Genomic DNA, 20,614 nt, shown 5'->3' on the forward strand with positions numbered 1-20,614 from the left:
TGTGAAGGAATAAAAGTAAAAGAAATAGGAGAAACAGCAGGAACTGAAAAGCTATGATAAAATATAAATGCAAAAGGAAGAGAGTTGGGAGTTTCTACGGTGTATGCACCATCAGCATCCTTTCAGGTGGTGGAAGAATATTTTTCTCTTTTCTGTTAATGTCAGGGTAGGAATACATGTACAGAAATCAAACATATCTGGAGAGAACAAAAGGTAATAATCAGACACAAAAGAAAAAAAAAGTGCTCACATTGTAAATTAATGGGATGCAAATCAATAGTCTGAATGCCCACACTGAGAAAAGAATATTTCCTACCGAAATATGATTTTTTAAAAATATGGAACGCTTCACGAATTTGCGTGTCATCCTTGTACAGGGGCCGTGCTAATCTTCTCTGTATCATTCCAATTTTAGTATATGTGCTGCCGAAGCGAGCACGGAAATATGATTTTTGATATTATTGTTAGACCCAGTGTTTAGTGCTAAAAGCCTATACAATATTTTCAAGGTGGCAGCCCCAAGAAAGTTGCCGAATCTTTGAACCATACTGACCATCGGTCTGTAGTGTGTCCCGAACAACGGCTCTAAACAATGGCCTCCGAAGTGGTCAGCTACTTGTTCTCTACACTGGTCTTTAGAAGTGCCTGGACATCTCTGGTTCCCTTTATAGACCTGACATCCCTGGATATACCCAAATACTTATTGGACAGATTAGGTTCTGGGTCATAAAATCTCTTGGGGGTAATGAAAACTGTATGAGAGAGGGCCTTGAACAACAAATGCTCAACATGTTCTTCCTATTGAGAGGAAAGAGGGAGGGGAACTAGCCTCTTCCACGCCGAATACTTTGATAATTTGAATATTCAATGAATACAACAGAAGAGAGACTCAAGACATTAGCAGCAAGGCTAAAACATGAACAAGTTAAACCAAGAGGTTTGTTTGTTTGTTTGTTTGTTTGTTTTTAGAGATATCTTAATTTATTTGAGAGAGAAAGAGAGCACTAGCAGGAAGGGAAGAGGGAGAGAGAATCTCAAGCAGACTCCGCAGCTCAGTGTGGAGCCTGACCCGGGGCTTGATCTCACGATCCTGTCATCAGGACCTGAGCAGAAACCAAGATGGATGCTTAACCGATGCTGCACCACCCAAGCATCCCTAAACTATAAACAAGTTAATGCATGCATTCCTCTGCAAACCATCTGAGCAGGAACTAGGTCTATTTCTCTGCTTTTAATATAATTGACTAAAATATAGATCTGATGCCTGAAAAGAAATCAAGGAAGGGCTGAGTAGGAAGAGTCTCCAACTGAAGCCTAATTCTGAAAAAGTTCCAGTCAAGCCTAGGAGAAGCTCTTATTTATGATTTTTTTTAAAAAAGATTTTATTTATTTGACAGAGAGAGAGAGCGAGAGCAGGAGCACAAGCAGGGGGAGTGGGAGAGGAAGAAGCAGGCTTCCCGCGGAGCAGGGAGCCCGATGTGGGGCTCGATCCCTGGACCCTGGGACCATGACCTGAGCCGAAGGCAGACGCTTAACCCACTGAGCCACCCAGGTGCTCCTAGGAGAAGCTCTTGAGCCAGAATATTCTGCATTGGGCACCAGTGTCCTGTTCTAGTTCCCACTGTGCTCAGTCATCAGCTGCGAGCAGCCCGGTATGCCTGCTGCAATGGATCTAAAGGTGAAGCAGCTGGAGCCTGTCAGTCAACTTTGCTCCATACCACAGGTCCTCTTGAAGGAGTTGTGAGCAGGGTAGCTCCATGGACAACAGAGGCACGTGGCACTTGGCTCAATGCAAAATTTTCTTTTAAGGTCTTTATTGATTTTTTAAACTCCTTTCCAACCCCAAACCTGTTCTATTTGCTTTTAACTCATGGCACATTCTTCTGGACTTTATGCACAGGTACTAGAGACAGACTCTTTTTTTTTTTTTTTTAAAGATTTTATTTATTTATTTGAGAGAGAGAGAATGAGAGACAGAGAGCATGAGAGGGAGGAGGGTCAGAGGGAGAAGCAGACTCCTTGCCGAGCAGGGAGCCCGATGCGGGACTCGATCCCGGGACTCCAGGATCATGACTTGAGCCGAAGGCAGTCGCTTAACCAACTGAGCCACCCAGGCGCCCTAGAGACAGACTCTTGAGGCAGATTTTAATATAGATAACTTTCTTTAAATTGCTCTGAAGTGTTACTAATGTCTCTCTGTAGGCACTATAATAGAGTTCAGTAGTTGAAAGACTCAAGGGATGTCCTTCTGAAATGATCTCACCTGTAAGTAGATACCACAGCAAGAATCCCTAGAACCAACGGGGTGGTTCTCACTGCCAAGATTTTGACCCCAGGGTGAGAAATTCAGGCTTGCCATGTTTGGAATACCGTGCTTGGTTGGGGATGAGATATTTACCCATTGCTGCTCCATGGTTGGTTTGTTGTCCTGAGGGACATAGCACATGCAGCAACATATCATTGATTTTGGACAACCAGGGTGGTTAAAAGAAGCTATTTGGAGAAAGCTGTTGGCAGGTGTGTGTCTTGAATAAATGAACAAGTTGATAATTACACACCTGGAACCTAAAGAGCAATAATGTGGATGGTGACTTGCTGGAGTGGAGGCAGATCCCGACAGTGGTTTTGGATGAGTCTATGAATGGTCCCTACTTCCTTGTCCTGAATTCCTTGGCAAAAGGGATGTGGCTCACAAACCATGGCACTGCTCTAAATTATGCTACTAATCGCTTCCAACTCTGCATGGAATTGTGTCTGAATTATGTTTTCTACCACTTTAGATTGTTTTTTGCATGGTATTTACTATTTGGCACAAGAGGATGAAGCAATGATCCTGATTCATTCTCAGAGGAATGGTTTTAGAAAGAATTCAGTAGAATAAAACAGTTTGGTTGAAACTTTCTTCTTTATTCCAAAGACATTAACTCGTTAATTAAATATTATTGAGGAAATACTATGTGCCCGAATATATGGAAGATGTAGACTCAGAGATAAGTAAGATGGACTTTAAAAAATACAACATGGAGGAAAAATTTAGAGAGCTAACTATCAACTAGGGTGGTAAGTGAGGGGGTCCTATTTCTTGCAGCGAATCCTAACTGACAGAGAATCCAAGGTGATCATATCTCACTGCTGCTTAACATTCTTTAGTCCCTTCCTATTTTTCAGGAAAAATGGCAAATTTCTTTGCCTAGAAATGTTAGTTAACATTTATTGAGCACTTGCCATGTGAAGTGTACTATTCCAAGCTTATATAGATGATTCACTTGAACATTACAAAATCCCGATGTAGGTACTTTACAGATAAAGAAAATGAGGCATAAAGAGATTAAATATCTTTCCCAATGTAAAATAGTCAGTAAATGGTGGAGTTAGGAAAGAATCTAAGCAGCTGAGCCTCAAAGCTGTAATTGAATTCATTCATCTACACTGTAAACGGTCACAGCCTTGTCAAGGATTAGAATTAGACCCATCTCTATCCTGGTCCCCGTTGTCTATTTCTCTAGACCTACCAGCTTCCTGTCATGTTGTTTCACACATTAGTGCTTTTGCACAAACTATTCCTTCCCCCAACTTTAATTCATCAATGATTTACTTAGCTCTTGTTTTATGCCTCGGCAATTCAGGATACTGGGGATTGCCGTACCTATTAAAATGAAAAATGCAGTTTTTCCCTTTATGTGGGTTATAGACTACAGGGACTTGAGAGCAAATAAAGAGAAGCTACTGCATAGAATGATAGGTGGAGGTAAATAAATAGGAAATTATAGTTGTAGTGTTATCATGAGAATTGAAAAGTATCCAGGAAGCACACATGGCGGAGGTCCAATTTGAACTTGAAGGATTAGGGAGGTTGAAGGTCTAAACAGATAGCTGAGTGCCTGGCATTTTCGGCATCTTTCCTACTTCGCTAACTCCTAGGCATCTATCAAGGCTCAATTTCTTCTATGAGAGTCCAGCCTTTCCCCCATTTTGATTGAGAAGATTTTTATTAATATCTCCTTAGCAATTTGAACAGAAAGCACTTTATTATCTTGCACTGCTATTGTTAGTTATTGCCCGTTTTTTCTCCCACTAAACTGAAATTGCCTCAAGGGCAGAAATTATTACTTGCTTAGTTGTGTATCCACTATATCAACTATGGTGCTGGCTTAGCAGGCACCCACTACAAATATTTGTTAATGAATGAGGAAATGGTTGAGGGCAAAGCAAAAAATAAAAAGGCATCAGTTCAAAGTGGGTCTCCTGTATATTACTAATGATAGATTTTTTTTCCCCTAGATGATCAGAGATCCTTAGAATTGGCAATAAAAATGATTTTGTGTTTTATTCATATTATGTTTGCTTTTGCATTCTTGAGTCAAACTGGTTTGCTAGGTTGGTTAAAACATCACATTGATGAGGTGAAAGTAGTAAGTTTCATCTTTTTATGGACCAGTTTGTTTTCATTTATATCTGTAACCTGAGATTGCCCCGTGCACATTGGTCACTTGATTATCAGATATATGGTCATGGAGAACCAGATGAGGAGGCATCTGGCTGGCACAGTCAGTAGAGCACGTGACTCTTGATCTCAGGGTAGTGAGTTCAAAACCCACACTGGGCATAGAGTTTACTCAAAAAAAAAAATAAAGAGAAGCAAATGAGAAAGCATATTTGGATCATTTCAAGTCAATTTCCATTCATGGAACAACTATCACATATGTACCCCAGCAATAGTGAGCCAATAACTTCACCTTCGCATGTCCAGGGTATTATTTCTCTCTGCTATCACACTGTCATACTATGTTTGAAAATAGAGTGGTAGACAAGCCTTCAGGGCTAACATAATGTGACGATGTGCATCAGTATCATCATAGACTTAGACAAGTTACTTCAATTAATATACTACAGTTCCTGAATTGTCAAAACAATTTGGTGACTTAGATGTTTTGATAAAATGATTTTCTTTGACTATCCCTTCTTACATAATTAGTTATATTGAATTACAAAAACCTTCCTTATTATTTAAGTCTTATCTGAGTGATTTATGGAGATAAACTCAGACTAGAGCCATAAAGCTGTTTTCTTCTGAGAACAATTGATCTTGAGGTACTTATAGACTCAAATATTTAGATAAGTCACTCTGTACCAGATTTGTGCAGATTGTAGCTTTAAAAATCAGAAAGTTAGGATACTTTTAATGTGGCAAGAATAACAAAGTTATGTAGGGTTAGTTACTGGGAAAAATGATTTTTGTGGATGCTTTATAGAACAATGTCAGTAAAATTAGGACTAAAAGCTGAAGGCTTTCCATCTGGCTGCTGTTAAATATCATGGGTGTTATTTTAGGAGTAAACTCTGGAGGACTAGATTCTCCCTAGAAATACTGTGCTTTAGATTTTAAAGAACAGGGTATGCAACTTTCATTGTCTAACGCAGCCTAATCATTTACTGGACATTCTTAGTTCATTAGGTTATAGTGATCCTGAGGCTATTTTTGGTGACACATATAAAGTTTATAAAGATAAATTTATCCCTGTACCATATGTCTGATAAACAGGTTGAAAGGTTTCAATCAGAAATGTGACATACTGTGATAGGCATAGACAGAGCATTAATTTTCACTCTCTGTGCATAAAACACAGTTGAGTCTCTGGCTCTGTTGAAGGGTACTTTAAATTGCCCAGTAAGTAGATATTACTCATGGTTGCACGTATTTGAGCATACTTATTCAAAAATAAGCATCCCTCTGAATTTAGGGTGGTTTCAGTACGGATGGAGAATAAAAGGAGGAGGAAATAGCCAACTAGTTTTAACCAAACATCCCTGTCCTTCTTTACTGTATTTGTGCTCCAAAGAATAACAGTATCGGGAGAGGTTCTATTCCTCTTATAATTTATTTGGGAAAAAACATTAATAACTAAGAAGCAATAAATGATTCACACACACTTATGTTCATCTGCCTTTGTTCCCCTATTTGCCAGATGCAGCATACACATTTTCTTCAATTAAGATACCAGAGAAAGAAAAGAAAAATCTCCCTAATGTGATATGATCAGCTCCCGAATAAAAGATTTTCAAGGTTGTAAAAATAGTAGAACCTTTTACTTTTCCTCTTAAACGGTGTTACGATGAATTCCAAAGTAAAGGGTGAGACCGAGTAGTGAATCTCATTGAAGGGATAAGGGAGTAAGTAGGTCTCGAGCCCCAGCATTCCAGCTTGAGGGGACACTGTCCTCACCTACTTCAGTGGGCACTAAGGATCCGCCATGGAAATCTAGGGTTTAGAGAAACAGTTTGGAGATATTTGTCTTAGATCACTGCTAAGATAATTTCTCTTACCGACTTATGAGAAGATGCAGTACTAGATGCTTAAAAGCATGTAAGGAGAGAGGTGGTGTTTGTTGGTGGGTAGTGTTGCTGATAGTGACTGTGCTTTGGGGAAAAATTTAGTGATGAAGGAGTCTGGTTGATAACAATTTCCAATGGCAGGTGGGAGAAAACCCCCTGAATTATGAGAGTCTAGTGAAATAAAAGTATACTGTATCTAATCTGAAATGTGCATGTCACTAATCCAAGCGGTCTCTACCCGCTCAAACATGGGCCTTATTAAGTAACAAACGAGAGAGATTTATTTGTCCCCATGAAAATTGTTTTGTTTTGTTGTTTTAGTTGAGACCCACTAAGTTGTTTACCAAAGGGGGTAAAAAAAAAAAATTGACATGGGGTTACATAAGTTAAGTCCTTTGCAATTATTATTTGATGTTCCCTTTAAAAGTTACTTTACTGAGGTGCCTGGGTGGCTCAGTCAGTTAAGTGCCTGTCTTCGGCTCAGGTCATGATCCAGGGGTCCTGGGATTGAGCCCCACTTCGGGCTCCCAGCTCAATGGGGATGCTGCTTCTCCCTCTGTCCCTCCTCCATGCTCCTGTGTTCTCTTTCTGTCTCTCAAATAAATAAATAAAATCTTTAAAAAAAGTTACTGTATTAATATTTAACTACCAAAAATCCATTTGAGTATCACCTTTTGAAGTAAATTATAAAGACGTAAGTAAAGCAGTGTGACCATATGCATTTACTCTGAATAATTTTAAGTTACAGCTCTTGAAAATTTCTATTTCTAGAAATACATTCTTAGTTCTTTTCTAGTTAAATACCCTTGCAGCACTGTATTTGGTATTTTCTGTTGTCTAATGAATTGAGAAGATAGTTGGCTTCCACATGTCAAATGTTATTGGAGAATCTGGTATAATGGAGGGAAGACCCTCAGGTTTCCACTGTTTGATGCATTCACAGAACATAAAATTATAATGATAAAATTAGTCATGTCACTTTAAAAAATGCATCCGTACAATTTTTTCTGGGAGAAAAATTTAGCTTATGGACTTTGTTTCTATTTATAAATATTAATGTGCCCTGACATTGAAAAATGAAATGAGATTAAATGACTGTTGTGTCTGGGGTAACTCCAGACGTTAGAGCTGAGTTGGGAAGATGAGGACCAGGAGATAAGTTCTCCTATAGCAGCAAGAGAGGTTTCTCATATTTCAGAGACATTTCTATCCCTAAAACCTTCCTTTAATAATACAGTAAAGCCTGAACTAATGGGATACCTTAGATTTCCTGTAATTAAACAAATCAGCTGAGTGCAGGACTAAATTTCCAGCTCTTTGCAGAAATCTCCCCTTTGTAATTCAAGGGACATATGATCCTTTCCATGTACTTGACACGGTATAAACGCTATGCTTTTTTTCTTCCTTAGTAACCCCTCACTTTCTCAAGTCCACCAGGGATCCTGGCGTTCTAATGGCTTTAGAAGCCTAGGTTGTGAGTCTCCAGCTTTGGTTCTTGCTCTTTGGATAATTACTTTTGTCTTTCCTGTTGCTGCCAGGATAGCATTGCAAGGGCAATCAAATCCTCTTCTCCTTCAGCAATATTTGGCCAGAGAGAGAGAGAGAGAAAGAGAAAGAGACAGCTCAGGGCTCACAGGTTTGCAGTGCCAGGGAGCAGGGGAGCCCTACAATTGGAATAGGCTCCAGGATGAATCTACACCACCATGCATTCTGACAGGATGTATTTTAGCTGGAATCTGTACCCTTCTTATATCCTTTCGATATTAATAGTTAATATGATTCATGAATTAAAGAGAGAATATTTCTTGAATTTTTTTACTTATTAATGCATTCATTTGATACTTTTCAAGTGATCAAATATACTTAGGCTAATTTATTCTACTTCTTTGAGATGTTGTCCTATGCTATGTGAGACACAATGACAGTCTGGCCATGGCCTCTAGATCAGGGATTTGGTTTTCTATCACCTAATACCCTGCTCACAACTTACTCAGATCCACTTTAGAACACACTAGCCCCTCCCGATAATTACTTGTTGGCTGATTGACCTACCAAACAGACAGTCTATAAAGACACATATTTAGGTTGGCTCTAAATGGTAAAAGAAATGGAAGCTCATGCAACCTGAAACTCTGGGACTCTGATGGATTTCTGTAGGGTTATTGTTCTGTCACAGTTATAGCTCCTTAGCCTCCTCAATCCATGAAACCACCTTGAATTGGTCTAAGATAAAATAACTGCCTCTTTTCCTACGTTGAAGATGGAACTTCTAGAATCACCATGTTTGCTTTTCATTGTCCTTTAATCCAAATTTTCTCTATGTAATATTTACATAAAATCATCCATTTGTGGGATCCACAGTTAATTTCAGTGGTTGTTGGCTACTTTATCAGCTTTCTGGCTTTGTTTGCTCACTCTAAAAACTAAATTGGCACCAGTGAAGCTAAAGTAAAATAATAACAAAAAGTGAGAATGTAGAAAACCATAAGTGGCTTAAGACAACACTGATAATATACTGTAAATAAAGTATTTTCCCAAATCACAAGTTTTCCCAATTATCTTTGCAGGAAGTCTGCAGCCAGACTTCTTAGTAGAATACTAATTCCAGTTTTTTAGTAAATTTGACTATACAATGCTTTAAGAGATCAAATTTTAATACTTTATAGAGCGGACTACAAGTAAACAACTTTCTCCTATGTAAAAAAATAAAAGTCTCTATATAATTGTTTATCAGTTGTCCAAAAGAACTGAATAATAAATTTTGGATAAATTTGTAGTTATCCAGTGGGCTCCTCGTGTGTCAGATGGGGACTGTCAATCCTTCTTTGAATATTAAATATGTTATATCAATGTCTGTGTCCTTGTCTTTGGCTATGTTTATGCCTACAACTATAGCTTAAACAACAACCAGGAAATACTAGGATTGCAAGCTTGTTAAGAGTCTGAGTTTTGACTAACCATCCCCTGATATTAAAAAGGAGACAATAAAATACAGAGGGAATGCACAATGCTAGAAGTAGGAACGTGCCATCCAATTAACAGAGGAAAAGTGCATATTTCCCTGAGCAAGGTGACTCTGAACTTCTGTCATGTATTGAAATAAATATCACAACAGTTCACCCTTAGATATTTAAGTATTTTAAAGACTCCTTCATTTTCCCTCTCTGAGAGATCTCTTGCTCTATTTCATTTCTGTGATTAAGGCCATCATTTCCAGACTGTTAGGGATGCTTTGTCTCTTTTTCATATTCTTCCTTTTGTCATTTTGCACATGCTGTTGATGCACCATGGCTGTACTTTTAATAATATTACATGATAATAATTCCTTAATTCTGTGTTTCTCCACAGAGATAGGCACATTCCTGGAAGCACACAACAGAATGTGAAATATACTCAATGATAACTGCACTCTTATCGCTCATTCGTGAGGTCCCTCATTCTTATCCCATGGAAAACACCGTGGGCCTTGGGCACCTTTGTAGTTACACTCTTCTCAGGAACAAAGGAATCATGTAAAATATTTCAAGAAGTGTGTGGGGGTGTGTGTCCAGTTCAGCAAACTGGTAATGTAGGTGTTGGAAAGCTGGAAGGGCTAAAAGAATGGAGATTAGACACAGTAGGAAGCTGTTATTCACTGTAAATCTGGGAAAACAACAGAGAGGAGATGTTGTTACGGCAATTTAGAAGTGAGGAAGAGGGGCCAATTCCTCAAGGACTCAAAGGGCTTGAGGAGTTGCCACCGCTCCATGAGCTGCACTATCTCAGCTGCCAGGACAGTGCAGAGGGACCTCAGTTTCAGAGACTGGGTGGAGGAGGTATCGGGTGTGAGTGGGGCCAGGCACTGCTGCTGTGGCTTGGCTAGAGTTGGGACCACCGAGGCCATGCCTTGTGGCTTGTTCTGGGAGTACTGTCTACCTGGATGGAGGGAATTTTCTGGAGCATTTTTCACTTGGCTCTTTCTACCTTAACAGGTCTCGACTCATTCCATTTGGCCAGTTTCCAAATATGCCTATTGAAATCATATATTCAGGAACTGGGGAAATGATACACGTGGTCTTATAGAATGACTTTGCTCATCATGAGACTTGAGTCAAAGCTGTTTTTGTCACCTGACCCCAATAATCCTTCTCTTTGCTGTTGGACCTCTGTAATGTTTTAGGTGCTTATGAATTAATATTAACTCAGAGCCATTATCTAATAATCCCTGACAGAGTCTTTTCTTTTGTGGAAAGTCACTTTGAATAATAGTTTTAGATCCCTTCAGGGCAAACTTGGAGTGATATTTATAGTATATTCTTGGGCAGCATTGTAGGATCCTACTTCAAGGGGATCCCATTAAGTTGGGTAACTGAGCAGGAAGCTGTGAGTCTGTATTATGGTGCCCACTAGAACTAGAGCTTGTTAAGTTATCTAGATCAAGCAGTACTTGAGTAAGATACTCACTGATTTTCTCTTCAGAGATCATTTGGTAATGATCAGTTAGTCATTACCAAAAGTCAAAGGACCTGATTGCTGCTTTGATTCTAGTTCCAATTATGCTAATTTGCCTATCTTACCACTGGAGTTAAAGACTGACCTAAGCTTGGTCCTGCTGAAATTCCATATTCCCCTAATGATAAGGAATCTGGTTACAATGACAGCATCTCCTACCACCATTCCAGCTTTTAGAGAACAGCCACCAGAGTTTTCTAACTGATGCAATTCTTTCTTTCCTAATGCCTTAGTTAAGGGAGTGTCCTATGGTCCCTCTTTGGGAGACATGGTGAGATATGATTTTTCAGGTTGTGCTTACTAACATTACTTCAACACTGTGATCTTCCAAAACCTTTTATTCCTTCTTTTATATTAAATCTGGGAGTGATAACTCAACGTCATTAAGTAGCTCACTGCTGAGTCCATATTTCTTTTTTTTTTCTGTTTTTTTTTTTATTCTTATGTTAATCCCCATACATTACATCATTAGTTTTAGATGAAGTGTTCCATGATTCATTGTTTGTGTGAGTCCATATTTCTATCAACTAATCAAGTAAACAGAGACACTCCTCAACTTCTCAGAGTAATACATTAAGTCCAGAGTCCCTGGAAGGTAGAATATATGCATATACATGTACAAAAATTAATCAACAAAAAAATTTTAGAGCCATAGTATATATGTATAATTGCATTCTAGCAGTTTTAAACAAAGGAGGATGGAATATAACATAGGAGCAATTTATTGGATAGATTCAGTTGTTTCAGTACCATTTGTTGAAAAGACTATTTTGTTGATGCAAATTTTAAGTCTTTCAAAGTTTAGGAGTATAAGCTATATCTTTTCAGTTATATCTGATTAGATTTATAGGATTAGAAGCACAAAATGATGGATGATGGGTGGGGTCTTGAGGGATTATTATTTTTTTTTTCAAGCTAATTGCCTCTTGGGGGGGCCATAGCAGTGTCTTCAAGCAATGGAAAATTAGTCTGTTCATATAGGGGAAGAAGCCCTACTTTTACTGGCAAGGATACTGTTAAATATCATTTTAAAATATCAGGGAAATTTCAGGATTCAGATTTCTTAAATTTATTGGGTTTGCTATTCAGCCATATTTGTCCTGTAGCTACCAGAAATAAGAGATTTTTCTTTTTTATAATTTGAGATTTTAAAATGACTGATGTTAAAAAATTCAACTGAGTAAATCTGAAGATCTAACTGGCTTTATTAAACAATTTATGAATCAGGCAGTGTCTCACCTAGCAAGCGGAGGGGAGCTCTGAGGAGTTGTACCAAATAGAACGTTATTATAGGAGGAAGGGTGGGCTAAGAAAGTTATTAGCAAAAGAAAAGAATTGTTCCAGGCAAGGTTGCTTTCCCTTAGGGGTAAGAGCAGAGGGTCTTAACGAAGATTCCTTTGGGGGATGAAGAGGACCCATGTGGCAGACACACTGGTGCTGACAGGAAAATTCCTGACTGACTGGTAAAGACTGTCTCTCAAGGACTTTGAAAGGTATTAAGCCCCAGTTTGGGGACTTGGCCTACGTGATGCCATCTGGGCCTGTGGTTTTCCTTTTGGCACTGGACTCATCATTTATTTTTCATAATACTCAGAAATAATCAGATAACCTCCCAGTTCTTGTGGTTAATCATTCCTATTATAATGGCAAAGTGCAGTAGCCAGTTGGCCTACCAAAGTCTTGCTTTTAGTAGATACTTCATTCTAAGCAAACATGATAATTCAAGTGAGCATGATGTCATTACATGTCACAAATTACTAGTGTCTTAATTTACTTTTATAAGGAGGCCTTGACTTCATTCAAGATCAAAAAAGTAAGCAATCTAATTCAAGAATCTTAGCTTGTTACTAAGTGCACATCAGTCAGAGACTAGTGAGAGACTAGTCAGAGGGAAAGAAAAACTACACAATCTGCTTCAGGAGAGGGGATTTAACACATGGTATTTATTACACAGATATTGAAGGGGTAGAAGACCAAAAAGGAGACAAACTAGTAAATGCAAAATGCAATTGCTATCTCAAGGCCTACAAAAGGAAGGGAGGGAGCGGGCTTATCAGGGGAGGGGCTGCAGCTGTAACCATGGACCATGGATGTGGGGACTACAACTTCAGGAGCTGGGACCATGAAGGAGGTGCCACCAAGTGGCAGACTTGGGTTTGCAGTGTTTCCCTTTTTCTCTTTTCCAGTATGTCTCCTGTGCTTCACATTGGCAGAAGCCAACTGGAAGCCAGCTGCAAAGGGCGTCTGGGAATTTGCAGACTCCAAGATTTAGTACTTCAGAATATAGTATGATCTAGTAGAGTGGATACAGAGCCAAAAGACAATAGGCAAATAACTAAACAGACACTTGTGCTTTCTGGACCTCAATTTCCTTATATAGCCAGCTATAATTCATCCTTTAAGACTCAACTCGTTCAGGGCACCTGGGTGGCTCAGTCGCTGGGCGTCTGCCTTCAGCTCAGGTCATGATCCCAGGGTCCTGGGATCGAGGCCCACATCGGGCTCCCTGCTCAGTGGGAAGCCTGCTTCTCCCTCTCCCATTCCCCCTGCTTGTGTTCCTGTTCTCTCAGTCAAATAAATAAATAAAAAATATATATAAAAAAAGACTCAACTCATTCAAACATTCATTTCCACTTGATCCCTTTCCCAGTTTGCCCTAGTCTGGAGTAAGTAGCCACCCCTCCTTTTTGCTCCCACTGAAACTGATACTGTTGATTCTTATATTACTTACTCCAGTGACCCCACTTGTAAAACTTTTACTTTCTTTTCCAATGATTTCATGCTCTGCTTGCCTAGAGGTCTTAGTTCTAAAGGGAGGGTACATTTCTACCAGGAGACACAATGGTTTCATTGAACTGAAAGTTAAGACTGCCCCTTGACCACTTTGGTCTCCTCCTGCCTCTGAATCAACAGCCAAAGAAAGGAGTTACTGAGCTGGCTGGGGTGAGTAATGCTGACTACCAAGGGAAATTGGCCAGCTACTCTACAGTGCAACTAAGGAAGAGAATTTCTGGAATGAGATCTCTTAGGTAATCTCTGTATTTCCATGCCCTGTGATTAAGGTCAATGGAAAACTGAAACAACCCAATTTAGGCAGGATAACTAATGGCTCAGATCTTTCAGAAGTGAAGGTCTGGGTCACCTTATCAGGTAAAAAACTATGACCAGCTGAGATGCTTGCTGAACACAAAGGGAATACAACATGGGTAGTGAAAAGGTAGATATAAATACTAGCTACAGTCATATGGAACAGTTATAGAAATGAGAACTGTAATTGTCATTAAACTAGAATCTACATTATCAGTGCGCCTGGGTCTCAGACCCTCAGACTTGGACTGAATTGTACTACCAGCTTTCCTGGGTCTCCAGTTTGTGGATGGTAAATTGTGGGATTTCACCCTCCATAATAACATGAGACAATTCCTTATAATAAATCTCTCCACACACACACACACACACACACACACACACATTTTTAGGTTATTCTTATCAACCTAACATATATATATATTTATATTTATCTTCTATTAATGTTGTTTCTCTAGAGAACCCTAGCTAATACAGATTCTAAAAAGAATGTATAGTTTTGCAATATTTTAATATTGGTAACTTGAATACTCATGTTGTGAGTACTGGGTGAAGAATTGTATAGACTTAACAGAATGGGGTATGGGGTTTCATCAATTAAGTTGTACTTGCTTTGATTTGTATCAATTCTATTAGTCCTTGTTCATGTCCTCTTAATTTTTAAGAATTTTTTATTGTTATGTTAATCACCATACATCATTAGTTTTTGATGTAGTGTTCCATGATTCATTGTTTGTGTATAACACCCAGTGCTCCATGCAATACGTGCCCTCTTTAATACCCATCACCAGGCTATCCCATCCTCCCACCCCCCTCCCCTCTGGAACCCTCAGTTTGTTTTTCATAGTCCATTGTCTCTCATGGTTCATCTCCCCCTCCAATTCCCCCCCCCTTCATTCTTCCCCTCCTGCTATCTTTTTTTTTTTTTGACATATATTGTATTATTTGTTTCAGAGGTACAGATCTGTGATTCAACAGTCTTGCACAATTCACAGCACTTACCAGAGCACATACCCCCCCCCAATGTCTATCACCCAACTACCCCATCCCTCCCACCCCCCACCACTCCAGCAACCTTCAGTTTGTTTCCTGAGATTAAGAATTCCTCATAACAGTGAGGTCATATGATACATGTCTTTCTCTGATTGACTTTCTCGCTCAGCATAACATCCTCCAGTTCCATCCACGTCATTGCAAATGGCAAGATCTCATTCCTTTTGATGGCTGCATAATATTCCATTGTATATATATACCACATCTTCTTTAAGCATTCATCTGTAGATGGACATGTCCTCTTAATTTTGCTTCTGCATCTCTAGACCTGAAATCCCAGGGGACATTAATCTACTTTTCTCAAACGCATGCACACTCTGTCTACTACCTGATCACAGGTTGTCTGGAATTGTTTCCATTTTTTACCTATTCAAGAGTATTATCTCATTTGAGAGCTCCTCAAGAACAAAGATTTTGTCTAATGATTTTTTCCTTTGTCCTACATAGTATCTAATGCAAGGTTGAGGATATATTTGGTACCCTATATTTGTTGGATAAATCATTGATAACTACACTTGATACCTTCTCTGTCTATAATGAAAATCTGCTTCTTTTGTCAGTCCATTTTAGAAGAATTGCAAGCAAAGTTGGAAGCAAAATTTAGAAGAATTGTACATGGGCTGGATGCAAAGCGTTTCCTCAGCAACTCCCTTTTTCATCTTAAAGCAAATCAGAATGGCTTCTTGCCCATTTTAAAGTAGAGACTAGTTAATTTTTATATTTCCAGATTGAGATAAAGTAAGAAAAAGACTCTAATCTGAGAAGATGTCTGTGGGTGTTTGCATTCAGTTTGAGTAAATGTTTTACGTTCGGACATTCCATTTGTGGTGTATTTTGGATACATATTTGGATTTCCAGTTACCACAACATACAATGAACTGTAAAGAAATGAAGAGTTTGAATGTAACAGATGGTAAATTAAGCTCTCAAATAAAATAGATGGATGCTAATGCTAGGCATTGCTTTTATTAGGGCTGTTAGAATTTCTATACTCAGTAAATCTTTGTCAATGTTAAAACTCAATGGCAAAGAAACATGCTTTGGATGGTGCTTGTAAGTATGATTTTAATATAGCTTTAAGTTTTAAAAATAACTACCTTATAAATGATATGTGTCTATGATAAAACAATTCAAATTATATAACAGGCAAAGAAGAAAGTAAAAATGTCCTTTAACTACATAATTCAGAAAGTACCATTATTTTTATTTTATTTTATTATTTTAATTTTTTTATTATGTTATGTTAGTCACGTTACAGTACTTCATTAGTTTTTGATGTAGTGTTCCATGATTCATTATTTGCATATAACACCCTGTGCTCATTGCAATACATGCCCTCCTTAATACCCATCACTGGGCTAACCCATGTCCCCACTCCCCTCCCCTCTGAAACCCTCAGTTTGTTTCCCAGAGTCCATAGTCTCTTATGGTTCATCTCCCTCTTTGGTTCCCCCCCTTCATTTTTACCTTCCTTCTCCCAATGTCCTCCATGCTATTCCTTATGTTTCACATATGAGTGAAACCTTAAGATAATTGTCTTTCCCTGCTTGACTTATTTCACTTAGCATAATCCCCTCCAATTCCATCCAAAAGTTGGGTATTCATCCTTTGATGCAAAAGTTGGGTATTCATCCTTTCTGATGGCTGAGCAATATTCCATTGTATATATGAACCACATCTTCTTTATCCATTCATCTGATGGAGGGCATCTTGGCTCCTTCCAGAGTTTGGCTATTGTGGACATTGTTGCTATGAACATTGGGATGCATGTGCCCCTTCTTTTCTCTACATCTGTATCTTTGGGGTAAGTACCCATTAAGGCAATTGCTGGGTTATAGGATAGCTCTATTTTTAACTTTTTGAGGAACCTCCGTACTGTTTTCCAAAGTGGCTGTACCAACTTGCATTCCCACCAACAGTGTAAGAGGTTTCCCCTTTCTCCACATCCTCTCCAACATTTGTTGTTTGCTGCCTTGTTAATTTTTGCCATTCTAACTGATGTAGGGTGGTATCTCAATGTGGTTTTGATTTGAATTTCCCTGATGGCTAATGATGATGAACATTTTTTCATGTGTCTGTTAGCCATTCATATGTTTTCTTTGGAGAAGTGTCTGTTCATGTCTTCTGCCCATTTTTTGACTTGATTATTTGTTTTTTGGGTGTTGAGTTTGAGAAGTTCTTTATAGATCTTGGATACTAGCCCTTTATTTGTAATGTCATTTGCAAATACCTTCTCCCATTCCGTGGTTGCCTCTTTGTTTTGTTGACTGTTTCCTTTGCTGTGCAGAAACTTTTTATCTTGATGAAGTCCCAAAAATTGTGTCCTGGAGAGCTCAGTGAAGAGCAGACTGCAACTTCTCTGTTCTGAGACAGAGGTTTAGAAAATACCATTATTAATATTTTGGTTACTCTCCTTCTGGGCACATCTCTCTGTTCATGTATACATATAAGTATACATAAATTTTACAGGAAACACTACATGATGTTTTAACCTACCTTTGACTCAGTACATTATTGTTGATCATTTCTTATGTTAGAATAAGAGAGGAACTTCTTGTATCTAATATCTCATTAATTTTCCATATGATTAATGGTAGACTTATAGGTCATTTCTATTTTTTTTTTTAGCCTGAACAATGCTGTAGACAGCATTTTTATTCAAATATAATTTTTCACTTTGTTCTACCCTTAGTTGAGCTTATTCATTCATTCATTCATTCAACAGATATTTATTAGCTCCAACCATGCGTCAGTCACTGAGATGCTGTACTGTTTCATATGCCATATGTTGGGAGACAACTCACCCAGTTGCAAGCAGAATAATTGGCTGTTCTTGTTCTGGACTCCCTTTTCAAGGATATTTGTATGGTGAACAGCCTTTGAAGATAGATAAAGTGTCTCTCACTGGAGCGAAAGGTAGGTTTATTATTACTGTCCAGTGTAATAGAGATGCTTTTCTCTGGAACAAAGATCAAGCAGGTTTACCATTCGTTATAAAAGATTCAAGTTCCTTAAGTCTGAGTTCCTCCTCTGTAATGTGTGGACAGGCAGACCTATCTCTCCTTATGTTAACCTATGGAAATTGGGGTTGGGAATTTGAAAACGCTGATACTCTGGCTATTGCTCATACTATCAGTAATAAAGTCCTTTCTCTCTGACCAAGGAGGCCAGCATCAGTGAACTTGTGGCATGCTTTCTTGTTAGGTTGCAAGTAAAGTAAAATCTCAGACACTTTTAAGTTTTGTAGCATTTTGTGCTTTCCTGAATTTTGTCTATTCAATGATTTTATTAGGCACTGAGAAAAACATTGGTTAACTGACCTCAATAAATAATTATAGGTAAGGTAACAAATATATCTTTTAGATTTACTTTTAGAAATGTGTATAATGTGCACAAAAGGGTATATTAAGAAATTGATCAAGTACACTTCCCCATTGGTAGAAAAAAGAAAAAGTTCTCATCATTTCATTTAATCAACTTCTTATACTAATGCTTGAAACCCTACCTAATTTACAAAATTTTAAATATCCTCCCATAGACAACAAACTCATGAATGCTTTAGAGATAATATACTTTATTTATTTAGTACAATTTTAGACTAAATATTATGAATGAGATTTCCAAACTATGGTGCTAAGGTTTAGTGAGGTGTAATTACAGGTCCTAAGATATTTGTATGAGGAGCAAAAGCTTACTGTATACCATTAAAGTGTTTTATATATGATGATGACTGACACAACCCACTGTGGAATTTGAATAAGCTTAATTGTCTAGGAAAAATAACTGAAAATAATCCTTTAGATGTCAAAATATAGCAATTTATCATATGACTCTGTCAGTTGTTATTTAATATCCTTCCTGGTTATAGACATGCTTTTTTGGTGGCTAATTAGTTATGTCACCAGGAAAACAATATTTTTAGCACTGTTCAAGATGAAACCTTTATTCTCAATGTGTTGAAATATAAAGTGCCTAAGAACATTGGCATTAAACTAATGCAGTATTATCAACATGACCTGAGTGCTCTGCCAATTAAAGAGTAGAACAGAAAATAGACATGAGTAATGATAATTTATCAGTTCGTTTCCAAATATTTCTATGAAGTTTAACAATATTTTGGGAAAATTCTTTAATTACTATTCCATGAGTCATTCAACTGAGGATAGACTAATAACAATTCTAGTTTTAAAAATTTTGTTGTATCTTACATCTAAAGGTAAATGAGAGGCATAGGGTCCAAGGAAAGGAAATTGGGAAGAAAGTGATGAACACTTGGATTAGATTAGCACAGATCAATACATGTTTCTGTGGAGTTGCTGAAAGTGAGATGCAAATTTATCATCAAAACAAAGGTGGAAATAAAATAATTTACAAAATTTAGGATATCCATAAATTAAAGCCAATCAGTTTATTAGAGAAGATTTACTTTTCTTGTTCCTAACATAGGCATAATTATCTCTGAGTGAGCTGTGGATTTAAATAGTCCCAAGACATGAAGAAAAAGCTCTACTTGTTACAGTAGTTCCTTAAGGGGATGTTGCATCAGAATGTGATATATATTCTGAAGTCTTGGATGTTAGTATTGATGTTCAATACTAATTTAGAAGAGATGAAGGAGTAGATGGACTGCCTATCTTTCAGAACATCATCCGTAAATATTATGTCTGGCAATCAGGTTTTGACAAGGGTTAAGTAGCATATAACTCAGGGTTACATTTTCTAGCAAGAACCTGGGATCTAGATATTCTATCAAATCTTTAAATGAGTTGTCTATATGTTTTAGCAGCCAGCTGACAAAGGGAAGGCTTTTAGCATTCTTAAAAAAATGAAGGAGGGTAAGGGAGTCACTTGCCTGTATAAATGATGTCTTACTTCCTCATGGAAGAGTTTGAAGGTCTACATATAGGCAGAACCTATAACCTATATATCCATAAAGATATTGTAGTGGAATAATAGCACCTAAAATATTCTGTGACAGTATACTTTTGAGGTATAATAGTAGATTTCTACTTTAAGATTACAGGCTACTTTTTCTTAGTATCTGGTTCATTTGGATGAAGGGATGAGCTTGAATAGTTTACTATAGATGGTTATGGGATGCTGTCTCTACTTTGTACTGAATGGGGATGGAGCTTTAGAAAAGATTTTTCCATCTGCACAGAGGTCATTTTCCTGTTTTTCCTTTTGGGTATTTTTGCTTTTGCTTTATGACTACTACTTGAAATGGGATAGATTTTTTTGTAAGGCATCCTCTTTCATCTGCAAAGAAAAATTTCTTACTGCCTCAGGAGCTCAGTTGCCTTTTTCTTTTTCTACTTAAATCCTTTTTTATTCTCTATCACCACATCACGCTTAAAGTCTTGCATTGGACTTTACACTGTTTTTACTGCTGTTTGGATTAGAAAAAGCCCTTAAGAGCCCATTGCTGCACTTTCCTGTGAGCTTGGACTTCTACATTACTCTTAGGGTGCCAGGGAGAAAAAGAGCATCTTTCTTTTTCTCTTCTAAATTCCATTCCAAGATTGAATGAATATTAACATTTAATTCTCTGGGATTTCCAGAACTAAGAAGGTAACTATTACTTTAGAGCTTAAAAAACAAATTGCATAAATGTAAATAGTTTTTTATATTAATAGTCATATTATAATGA

The 20,614-nt window shown here is 37.8% G+C and overlaps 1 non-coding gene across 1 annotated transcript; it reads right to left on the reverse strand.

The window, feature by feature from the left end:
• Positions 1 to 332: 332 nt before the first annotated feature.
• On the reverse strand, positions 333 to 439 carry LOC123858043 (U6 spliceosomal RNA). The gene has a single exon (XR_006794013.1). It is a non-coding gene; the product is annotated as a U6 spliceosomal RNA (small nuclear RNA).
• Between the last annotated feature and the right edge of the window lie 20,175 nt (positions 440 to 20,614).

This window comes from Mirounga angustirostris, unplaced genomic scaffold, assembly GCF_029215605.1.
Source record: "Mirounga angustirostris isolate CCGP_5_RB_7025 unplaced genomic scaffold, mMirAng1.0.hap1 SCAF_13, whole genome shotgun sequence".
Lineage (NCBI taxonomy): Eukaryota > Metazoa > Chordata > Mammalia > Carnivora > Phocidae > Mirounga > Mirounga angustirostris.